The sequence below is a fragment of the Bubalus kerabau genome, chromosome 13 (assembly GCF_029407905.1).
Source record: "Bubalus kerabau isolate K-KA32 ecotype Philippines breed swamp buffalo chromosome 13, PCC_UOA_SB_1v2, whole genome shotgun sequence".
Taxonomy (NCBI): domain Eukaryota; kingdom Metazoa; phylum Chordata; class Mammalia; order Artiodactyla; family Bovidae; genus Bubalus; species Bubalus kerabau.
The window spans coordinates 17486514-17498697 of NC_073636.1; the positions used below are offsets into that span (position 1 = coordinate 17486514).

The 12184-nt window shown below is 42.4% G+C and overlaps 1 protein-coding gene and 1 non-coding gene across 3 annotated transcripts in view; one reads left to right on the forward strand and one right to left on the reverse strand.

Moving 5' to 3' along the window:
* The window catches only part of CAMK1D (calcium/calmodulin dependent protein kinase ID), a 391644-nt gene that overhangs the window by 256807 nt on the left and 122653 nt on the right, over window positions 1-12184 (forward strand). The gene's annotated exons all lie outside the window — the stretch shown is intronic.
* On the reverse strand, window positions 6409-6481 carry TRNAE-UUC (transfer RNA glutamic acid (anticodon UUC)). The gene has a single exon. It is a non-coding gene; the product is annotated as a tRNA-Glu (tRNA).

The following is a 12184-nucleotide window of genomic DNA, read 5'->3' on the forward strand; positions in this document are numbered from 1 at the left end:
CTTTTCTATATTCTGGAGATAAATTTTAAAAAAGGAGGGGGGACATTGAAGTTAATAGCTGTTGAGGACTGTGATAACCAGGAAGCTTGGCTTTCCCATTGAAGATCTGTGTGGCTGTAACAAATTGTGCTTCTCTGCCAATTATCCTCATGTTCTTCCCTGACACTGTCTCAGGAACATAGTGGCTAGTAAGCCCAGGAACAGTGTGTCTTGTCTCAGTTCTTGTGATTTCAAGACTTCTGTGACTTTAAGCATGGCCGAAAATACATTTGATTAATGACCTATATATATTCAGGTGTCCAATATGTTAAAGTTGCTTGAAAACAGATCATCTGTGCTCCCCAGAAATGGACATGATGAAAACCAGCCGGGACTAAGATGAATGAAATACCATTTCAATCCAGGCTCTGCTGAGAAAGTATTTTCACGTTCTAATTCTTTTGTAAGGTTAGAAAAATACCATTGTGACATATGTCCTCTTGTTTTCCAGAGTAGCCTTCTAGGGGCCGTTTGGGTCTTTCCAGGCCTGACGCCCTCCTGGCAGCAGGTGGATGAGTGGCCTGTGGGTCAGTTGATAAAACTTCATTTGGTGTGAATGACTCATTCATAGTGCGAGGGCTTCTGGCCACACACGTCTGCGTTCATCCTTAAAAAAGTAATAATTGATTGAAATAAGAATAAATGCAAACCAGTCGCTAATTACCAACCCCTGTTTAGCTTCTTGAAGATAAATTATGGAACGAAAGATTTTAAGAATTACAAACAAGTCAATAGAATTTGATGCCCTAATGTTACTGTTACAATATTGGCAGATTTTCCCCTGCCATGTTTGGGTAGAAAACTTATCCAGAACTCCTTGATCGCAAGTCAGTGAGATGGTGTAGATCCTTCAGGGCCTAGAATTCCTTTAATTTCTGAAACGGTTACAGCTTCAACTTATCCTCAGATGTCTGGGTAATGAGTTATATTCTTTCAGGTTTTTTAGAAGACTGTTTATGCTTCTGAGAAAGGAAGCACAGTGTTCCCTTCTCAGCCATCTTATATAAGCCTTTAGAGGAGAGAGATTAACGCCCCCCACCCCTTTGACTTCCTGCTTCCTACAACTTGGATTAAACTGAAAAGGAGAAAAATTATGACCACCCTGTGGGGTGACTGTTTTTTCATAAAGGAAGTTTCCCTGGCAACCAGCTCTCATCACTCGCTCAGTTCTCTTCCCTTCCCCATCCCCTCCCCTTTCAGATGAAGCTTAATCTCTATTAGTTGGTTATATAGGCTCATTAACTAAATAAAGTATACTCTTTAATAGCTTATTTCTCGTCATGGCAGTTTGACAGCTTGCTTCATAAAGAGGTTTCACTTCTCTCTCACCCCTCATCTACAATTTAAAGTATAGTTGAACAGAAAACTCAGGTAAAAGCATATAAGAAAGAGTGGTTTTCTTCATGTAAGAAAAGTGGTTTTCTTACGAAGTGTAGATATTAGGAACTGGTTTGAACTGGGCCTACTATTTATAAAATTCATTGTATTCAGTTTATCATTAGGTAGAAAGCAAAATGAGGTTTAGTTTGTCGTTTTTATGGTTCATTCTGATTCAGGGGTTGACGGTTTCGCTGAAAGATTAAAAGTAAATAAGACAAGACACAGAGAACTCTTCAATGTGCCAGGATCGTGGATGCTGAGAGATATTTATATTGTTTTATGAGTTTGGTCTTTTTAAAATATTTTAATTTATTTATTTGGCTATGATGGGTCTTAGTTGTGGCATGTGGAATCTAGTTCCCTGACCAAGGATCGAACCAGGGACCCCTGCATTGGAAGGGTGGAGTCTTAGCCACCGGACCACCAGGGAAATTGCTATGACTTGTCTTGATGGTAACTCTGACACGTAATCTATGCACTGAGGACTGGTGGGTTCTCTCTGATGTCCACTGGGACCTGTCAGCTTCATTCAAATGCGCCAGGACCATGCGTCACATGACTGTAGACTTGACAAGAATCATGAAGAGCTGGCAAGAATATTGACGAACTCCCGAGTCTTGAGCACTTGCGGGACCAGCCACTGTTCCACACGCTGTGTGTGCCCTGACTCCTTTAATATTTCAGTGCCAGCTACTGAAGGCAACTCAAGTCATAGCTCCCGCTGACAAGAGCTCACCACCGTTGTTTCACACGCAGATGGTCACGCGCGCGTGGCTGAAGCAGTCATTCCTGAAACAACAAACGGCACAGAGGGTGTCAGGAAGCTCCCTCTTCCTTCCCCCAGATTCCTGAAAGTTGTCCTCAAAGTGATGCTTGAAATTGACAAAGGGTCATGGTGGGTAGGGCCTTCCAGAAGTTGGGCTGATACGTGACGTAGATGTTACACGCGGAGAAGTTGAATGAAGGTGGTCAGGCCTCAGTGTAAGCGTGCATTTGTGGACGGGGATGGAAGGACTCCGGACAGAGAGGTTTGATGCCTGGCATAGGCTCAGTTTCTCTGTATTTTAATCTGCAAGATTAAATTCTGTGAATAAAATGAAGAGGAGGAGAGGGAAGCCTTCCATAACCAAACCAACATTTACATCCTATAGGTGTCCGTTTTGAGATGGTCAAAAATGATGAAGAAAAGTGACCCTGACCCCCCTGTAGCTGTGGGGACCCATTCCCTGGCCCTCTGGTGTAGCTCACTTTGGCCCCGAGGCTGACATAGGTTGGTAGAATCACCTTTGGCTCCAAAGAGAGATGATACAGATGTGGCAGTTCTATTTTGCTTTCTTTTTTTTTTTTTTTAAGGTAAAGTGATTTAAACCAAATGATTGAACTCTTTTGCTCTATCACAAGGGCTATATTAACAGAGTATCTGTTTGATTTCATGTGTTGGGGGGGTTACACGTTGGTAATTTTACTTCCCCTTCACAGGTATTTCTGTATTTTGATACAGCTGTTCACATCAGCTGCAAAACTGGCCCCTTTAATGATCTGGTAATAGAGTGTGGCCTGTCTCTTGTTAGTTAGAATAGAGGCTAATTAGTTCATAGTGATTTAGGTAATATGTGATATTGATATAAGACTAGTCAGGGGTCATAGAGAGTTCAGAAAAAAATATGCCCTTCCCAATTTATATCCACCTGCAATGCAGGAGACCCCAGTTCGATTCCTGGGTCAGGAAGATCTGCTGGAGAAGGGATAGGCTACCCACTCCAGTATTCTTGATTTCCCTTGTGGCTCAGCTGGTGAAGAATCTGCCTGCAGTGTGGGAGACCTGGGTTTATAAACGTGTGTGTATAAAAATATAAACATACACCCGCACACATATATACACAATTTGGTGTATGTTAAAGAACATATTTTATACCAGTGGGGAACGTAGATTGTTGAATATATAGTGCTAGTAATTTAGGAAAAAGTAGATCCCCACCTTATTTCTCCATACAAAATCATTTCTAATTGTCCCAAAGATTAATTATAATGAAACAGTAAAATATCATGCTATTTTATATCATATTGAGCTGCAGAGGCTTGACCTAAAACTCAGAAGCCATAAAGAATAATATTGATAACTTTGAGACTACATGAAACTAAAAATTAAAACTTCTTTATGGCTAAGACCATCTTAAAAAATAAAGAGAAACTGGAAAAAATATTTGCAAAACACATCACTGACCAAGCTTTAATTTTTGTATTCATTAAAGTGCAAAGCAATAAGAAAACTACAAGGCATTATTAAATAGGAAAATGGGCAAGGGACAGAAATAGCAATTCCAGGGAGAGAAATTCATTCATTCTTTCAATATACATCAATCAAGCATCGTCTTCGGTTGTAGGTGCTGGGAATTAGCAGTGAATGTGGCAGATAATTATCCTGCCTTAAGGAGCTTACATTCCAGTGGGGCTAATAGAAAATAAACAGAACACAAATACATTAACAAGAAAATAGCTCATGGGTAAAGTGTTATGGGATAATATAAGTGTATTAACCATGTGTTTCTGAAGTTTTGACATCTTGGGGCCTTGTTAATGCTGGAAGGATTGCCCCTCCCAGCATCAGCCAGTTCCTAGAGATAGTCCATGACTCACCTATGATCATGCCTTCTGTATGCAGACCAGCCGACCCAGAGCCCACACCCTAACCTCCTCCTCTGTGGGGCTCTTACTTTCAGGAACAACACTCCTCTAATCCTCCAGGGCCAGACAATTTAAGACAACCCCTGCTGCTGCTACTAAGTCGCTTCAGTTATGTCCGACTCTGTGCGACCCCATAGATGGAAGCCCCACAGGCTCCCCCGACCCTGGGATTCTCCAGGCAAGAACACTGGAGTGGGTTGCCATTTCCTTCTCCAATGCATGAAAGTGAAAAGTGAAAGTGAAGTCGCTCAGTCGTGTCCGACTCTTAGCGACCCCATGGACTGCAGCCTACCAGGCTCCTCCATCCATGGGATTTTCCAGGCAAGAGTACTGGAGTGGGGTGCCATTGCCTTCTCCTTAGCTATTGTTCAAACTAAATCATTCATCATGGAAACACTTCAAACTAGCCCATGCTAAACCTGCTTATTCTGCCTCATCCATTCTCTCCTGGAACTACTGTAATAATAGGTTACTTGTTTTATATGTATGTCTATAGTTATACAGTTCCTATGTGTTAATTTTTTAAGTATTTAAAAGAGTTGTTAAAGTATTGGGCTGGCTGAACAAAAGATATGACACATGCATTCCCGCCTTTATTCTCCTCTCCATCTGCCTCCCCCCAAATTTATTTGCCCTCATTAAAATGGGCTTCCCTGGTGACTCAGTGGTAAAGAATCTGCCTGCCAAGGCAGGAGATGTGGATTTGAATCCCTGGGTCAGGAAGACCCCTTGGAGAAGGAAATGGCAACCCACTCCAGTACTTTCACCTGGCAGGAGCCTGACAGGCTTTAGTCTGTAGGGTTGCAAAGGAGTCAGACACGACTTAGCGACTAAACAAGCAAAATGCCAGAGAGCTAATGTTTCCTATGTGAAAGAGAGAATTTTCTTAATGACTGTGTATTATTCAGGACTCATTCACTTGGCAACCCTGTTCACACTGGATTAAGCACCAAGTATTGCTTCAAAACTAAAAGTCATCAGGGGTCAAACTTGCTTCTTGACGCAATTGGATTTCTGTCCGAATCTGTTTTCATCATCTAGTTGTGTCCTCTTGGATTCTTTATTTTTTAGGCAGTTTTTCCAGCTGACAGCCCTAGACTCATATCTTCACCTTGTGGAAGGAACTCTCCTTTTTTCCCGGAAGTTCCAGCAGAAGGCAGGGCAGGAACTCACTGCCTGCTTGTCCTCTCACCGCCCTCGTGAATGCCTGGGCGCTGAGGCAGAGCAGCCACCGTGGTTTCCATCTATATGGTGGGGTCCCTGTTGGGACTAGGGTCCTGGCCCAAACTTACCTAGCCTTTGCCAAACCTCACTTCCTAGAGACTCAGCCAAGACCCTGCCCCAATCACTATGATTCTGTTTCCAACGACTGAGGTCCCTGACTTACCCTGAAGAATCGATGACAGCCTGGATCCTGCCCCATCTCACTGTCTCCTTCTCTTCTTACATGCCGTCAGTTAGATGTTGGCTTCTGTATTAGTTTCTTGTTGCTGCTGTAACAAATTACCATAAAACTGGTGGCTTAAAACCATGCAAATGTAGTATCCTGGAGGTGACAAGTCCAAAGTGGGGGTACTAGGCTACATAATCAAGGCATACTCCAAGCCGCCATCCTGGAGGCTTTAGGGGAGAATGTTTCCCTGCCTTTTCCAGTCCTCGAGGCCACCTGCCCTCCTTGGTTCCCAGCCTCTTCCTCCACCTACAAAGCTATTAGTATGCCATCTTCCTCTCTTCCATGAGAGCTCCTTCTCTGGCTTTTTTTTTATCAAGAGAAATTTTATTATTTTTTTAAATAGGTTTTCTTTTTTTTTTTTTTTTCAAGAGAACCAGAGAGTCATATGTTTTAATGAAAGCAGGTTTAATCACCTGGTCAAATTAAAGATAATGCATCACCTGTCGAGAGCCACAGAGCATTTACTAAATTTGTATTTACCCACCATGCAGGCAGGGCTTCCTTGGTAGCTCAGGTGGTAAAGAATCTGCCTGTAATGCAAGAGCCTCAGTTTGATCCCCGGGTTGGAAAGATGCCCTGCAAAAGGGATTGGCAACCCACTCCAGTATTCTTGCCTGAAGAATTCCATGGACAGAGGAGCCTGGCAGGGTACAGTGCTTGGGGTTGCAAAGAGTTGGACATGACAGAGCAGGTAGCACACCAGGCAGGCAAAGATTAAGTTGCCAGGCCCAGCAATGATCCACCCCAAATCACTGCTCTTCCACAAGCAAGATCTTTACTGAATAATTTTAATATGTGTTCTTTTCTTTTTTTTTTTTTTTTGCTGCATTGAGTGGCTTTTAGGATCTTAGTTCCTTGACCAGGGATTGAACCTAGGCTCTCAGCAGTGAAAGCGCTGAGTCCTAACCACTGAACCACCAAGGAATTCCCTCTGGGTCTTTTAAGGAGCCTTGTGATTACACTGTACATTCCACGCTCACCTTCCCATCTCCAGATCCTTTATTTCTCCACATCTACCAAGTCTCTTTTGCCAATAACCTGTCAGGCTCATGGGTTGTGGGGACAAGGACAACTTTGGGAGCCACTGTTCTGACTACCCCATCCTTGGGGCCTGCCTTTAGCTTCATCCCTGCCCGTTTCCAACTCTCTCCTCTCTCCTCCATGGTCCTCAGGCCAGGGCATTATGACAATGGGATTGGCAATTACTATAAGTAAAAGGTGATATTTTATACCACATAGTAGGGTCCATGCTTTAGTTACCATGAAGTGCCCTGTAGTTGTCTGGACATAGAGAAGGGCTCACAGACCCCTTGACAGATGCCCTTCTTGTTAGTTACAGCCACATTTTGATAACCCCCAATTGAAGCACTGTAGTCCCACCCGGCTCTGAAATTTAACAGTTCTGTGATATAATACATGCAACAATGTAGTCAGTTAAAAAATAAAGGAATATTTCATCTCTTTGGAAATCCTGCCAATTTCTAACTTATAAAAGAGACATGGAGTTTGAATATTTCCCAGGTTTTTTCAATAATTGTCCTGAGGGTGAAAAAGCTTGAAAATTGCTGCTTTAAAATTATCTCAGGAGTCTGAATGCCTGAAGAAATATCCATCTACTTAAGTTACATATTCACATTCATCAGTAATTGTCTTAATAGATGAAAATGTCATTCTCTACAAGCTGTCATTTACTGACTCAATTCTACTTGTAATTCTTGATGTTCTTCATTATAGTTGGAAACAGAAGAATTTTCTACTCAGTAGAACAAGTAGTTCTAGTAATAAACTTTGAATTCTTGCTTTTATGGGAAAATGGGACTTTCGAAGAAAATAGCTCATGAAGCTCTGACAGTTTTGTATAAATATACACAGTTCGTGGTTAGACGTGGCTCCATCTTGGCAGTGTCTGTTAATATTCTAGGACACTTATCTGCCTGGATTTTTTTTCGGAATGGACTCGAGTTCTCAGCTAAGCAGCTTGTTTGTGATCATACTAACATTGCTTTTCACTGAGCTTAGAAAGAAAAGAGAAAAAGGATGCTGAATTCAACATAACTTACAGTAAAAACAGGCTACTTTAGGGTGAGGATAAAATATAGCCTAAAGCAGGAGGTAGAAATAATACACCGATGCCCACAGAATTTAGAGGAAATGATGGAATCGGGTTTGGGTTAAATAGTCCTAAAATATCTTGAAATGTTTTTACCTTTTCATATATCCTAGAGCTGGAACTGGAACTGGGGATTCTCTGGGGACCAGGAAATGATTCTCTACTTTTAACCTCCTGGCTTGCTAGTCTATTGCTGTAGAAAAACCAGCAAAGATTAACAATGGGAATCTGGGCGAAGTTTCAGCAGTGTTGCTTAATTTTTTGAGAAGGCAATAATGCTTTTAAAAATCAAAGACAAGGAAAAGACCCCTCCACCCAGGCACACTTTCTGCATTTCCGTTGATGTTACTGAGCTTCTGGCTGTGGTCTGGGTTTTGGCTGGCATCACTCAGGGTTTGCGATGCAGGCAGCCACGTGGTGTAAAAGGTCAGTAGCTTTGCAGATGATCTGTGGGAAATGGCTCTGGTCGTTTCCAAAACCACTAAGTCTCACAAAGGCCATTCAGTGTATTTGCCGAGAGTTGCTGGTTTGATAGGAAAGCTTGGATGGCCTTGGAATGGCTGCTCTTTACTGAAAGAGTGACACTCGTTTTCTCATGGTGGTAACTTTGTAAATAGAACTCTGTTGTCAGATCTGATCCAGTTTTCTAGTGTGCCTCAATTGCTGAAACAATAGATGCTCCTGAAAGCTATATTCACTGGCATTTTTAGACGTATGAAGTCACCACGAACACTTAATTAGCAAATCCTGAGCTCTTGTTCTTAGGGGAAAAGAGGCTTAGGTGCCTGTGATTCTCTGGTCACATTTTCATCCACCTGTCAATACATAACCTTGGTTTCTGTGTGTTTCTGTTTAGAGACCTCATTTAATAAGTTAGTGTTGGTTCATTAACATTGAGCTCACAGCCAACAGCCCTATAACTCATTCTTGGACAAAAGTTATCTAACACATATATTCTCTTTATAAGGCACATCCCAGTCTTCTTGAGCTCAGAAACACTAGACAGCATTTCAGCACTGTGCTTGGGGCCATTTTCAACAGCAAAATCAGCAACAAAAATGCGAAAACCATGGCAATAAATCGACTGCAAGAGGATACTGGTTTATAGAGTGAGAGCACCACTCTGTTTCACCTCAGCTGGAAGCACGCATGTTGGGACTTAAATACTCTTTCTCCCTTTTACTCGTGTCCTCAAATGGCCACAGAATGCTGCCACTATTGATTTTGGGGTCACTTTTCACTTTCATGCATTGGAGAAGGAAATGGCAACCCACTCCAGTGTTCTTGCCTGGAGAATCACAGGGATGGCGGAGCCTGGTGGGCTGCCATCTATGGGGTTGCACAGAGTCGGACACGACTGAAGTGACTTAGCAGCAGCAGCAGAGCCATTTTAGCAAGTAGGTGAATTCACAAATAGGAGATCCACGACTGATGAGGTCCGACTGTATTTGTATTTTAATTTTCTTTACCTTTCTCTACAAACGGGTGAAACACAAGTCGGATGTTTTCCCCCAAATAGTGGCCAAAATCCAGACCAAAGCCAGAAGGCTGGTAAGGTCAGTAATGTCAGTGGAGATGCAGGAAGTACCCCTGTGTCAAGGGTCTTTCATTTGTCCTTGATTTTAAGAAACATCGTTGCATTCTCAAAACATTTAGCAACACTGCTGAACTTGAACCCACATTCCTATTCTTAATCTCTGTTGCTTCACATTTGGCAACAAAAGAGTGAGCCTTTGTTAAAAGAGGATCACTTTCTTGTCCCTGGAAAATTCTACATTCTCACTCCGCTTCTGGTTCTTGGAAGTATAATAGGTAGAAGCTTTTGAGAGATTTTAAGATGTTTAAGCCAAATCTGATTCCATTGTTGCCTCTGAATTCTGAGCAAATCCTTGTATTATTTCAGAACTTTGTTTGGGCTATATTTTGCATACCCCTAAGGTAACTCAGAAGGTAAGGAATCTGCTTCCAATGCAGGAGACCCAGGTTCAATCCCTGGGTGGGGAAGATCCCCTGGCGAAGGGAATGGCAACCCTCTCCAGTATTCTTGCCTGGAGAATTCCATGAACAGAGGAGCTTGATGGACTACAGTCTATGGGGGCATAAAGAGTTGGACACAACTGATCGACTTTCAGTTTTCAAGGTAGCTGGTTTTTGTTTTTTCCTGTAAATTATATTGAATTCAGTATCACTCCTTGGGTATGATTGAAAACTTGTCACCATGTTTAAATGGTGACATTTTCATTTTTGTATTTCCTTCAGCTTATTCTTTAGTGTCTAATGAACAACCTTCACTTCCAGTGGCTTATTCCTTGGAATTATAATCTAAAGCGATTTGTAAAAACAAAACGGAACAATATGAACACCTGCAAAGATTACAAAGACTTTAATTACTCAATTAATTGCAGTTAATCGTCATCATTTCCATGGTTTTAAGTCCACACCTAAACAGACTTCAGACTCTTCCAGTAAATCTGGTACGGAGCTAGATTGCCTCTTCTGGGTCAGGTCAGTTATGTTTAAGGTAGTGTTTTTTCTTAAAGTGGCACCCCTGTGATAAACATCTTGAAGTGTTTTTTTTTTTTTTTTAATATCCATCTTCCCACAATCTCCAGGTAATTTGCTAGTATTCTCTGGAGGCTATGCTAAGTCACTTCAGTCATGTCCGACTCTGTGTGACCCCATAGACGGCAGCCACCAGGCTCCCCCGTCCCTGGGATTTTCCAGGCAAGAACACTGGAGTGGGATGCCATTTCCTTCTCCAATGCATGAAAGTGAAAAGTGAAAGCGAAGTCGCTCAGTCGTGTCCGACTCTTAGCGACCCCATGGACTGCAGCCTACCCCTCCATCCATGGGATTTTCCAGGCAAGAGTACTGGAGTAGGGTGCCATTGCCTTCTCCGATTCTCTGGAGGAGCCTGGTATAAATTCAGGCTCTTTTCTTTTTCTCCAGACACAAGTTGTAATAGTCACCTGCTCCTGGAAAGGAAATCTGGAGTTCTTTCCTGCTGGAGCAGATCAGTCCCAGATCTTAAAGAAGGCTTACGATAGAAGCTTCTTTCTCATGTGTATGATATCCAGTTGGGAACCTGGCTGGAGCCCTGCGGTTCCCCTTCAGCTGTCACTCCCAAGTAGGCAAAGATTCTCATTGCTGGAGTTCCTGTTTCATGTGCAGAATGGCAGAGGGCTCCAAGGGTCCCGCTGGCAGGGCTCAGGACAGCCTGTGTGGAAGCTGCCAGGCCCACGGGTTGCGGGAGTCCGTCCTGCGGTGGTCTTGTCTCCTAGTGACTCAAGTCCCTGTAAGGAAAGGTGCCTTCATAGCGCCCACCTGGAAATGGCACTTATTTAACTGCCTTATCAAACAGCAGTCTTTCATCCATCACCCAGATATTTTTTTTTAAGATGACTAAGTTTAGTAAAAAAAGTGAAATGCTGTCAAAAAGTAAACTCTCATATTTATTCAAAGGTATAGATTACATATATTCCAAACCAGTCAATACTAAGGAAAATCAACCCTGAATATTCATTGGAAGGACTGATGCTGAAGTTGAACCTCCAGTACTTTGGACTCCTGATGCAATTCATTGGAAAAGACCCTAATGCTAGGAAAGATTGAGGGCAGGAGAAGAGGGCAGCAGAAAATGAGATGGTTAGAGAGCAGCACTGACTCAATGGACATGAGTTTGAGCAAACTCCAGGAGATGGTGAAGGACAGGGAAGCCTGCTGTGCTACAGTCCAGTCCGTGGGGTCGCAAAGAGTCAAACACGACCGAGTGACTGAACAACAACAACAATAGATACCATAGACGAATCATCCAAGGTTTGATACTCAATTCATTCTTCTTGGAGAGCCAAAAATAGACCAGTGTTGTCCTCTGAGTTATTTATTTTTTGACTGTTTTGAAGTGTGTGTGGGGGTGGGTGGGGCTGAAGGATTCAGTGGCTCCTCCAGTTAGTGACATGAATGAACTCACTGCAGGTATGCCCACAGCTGGGCTATTCATCCTACTCTTAAACCTTTTTAAAAGGTAATTTTAAGAGGCAGCCTTGTTAGATCAAGGTTTAAAAACCAGAACATTATTTATGTAAAGTCCCTTGCTGTTTTCAGTAAATCCTGTCGACATAGCTAATTATAGTTATCGGTACCCTCCCACTGTTAGAATAGAACATGAGTTCATTTTACTAGTTATAGTTTTATCTTAGTTTTCTGTGAAACACTGGATTAAAGTGGCTGGGGACAAATGAGAAATGTGGGTCCTCGGGCCCTGTCACCTGCTCTTGGAATTTTGAATTGAGACCCTTGTCTGTATAGCCAGACCTCCCATCATTTGTGAACAGCAGGGATCAGGGATAGCTTAGGAAGCTGACTTGTATGCTGTTTAATTGATGATATTTTTGACTACAGGGTTGATTTCTTCATACTTAGCTCCTGACCCACCATCTGATCTTGAATTCAGTGTATTGAATTATAACTGGCTTTAGACAACATGCTACATTTTTCAAATATCTTATTTTCCCTAC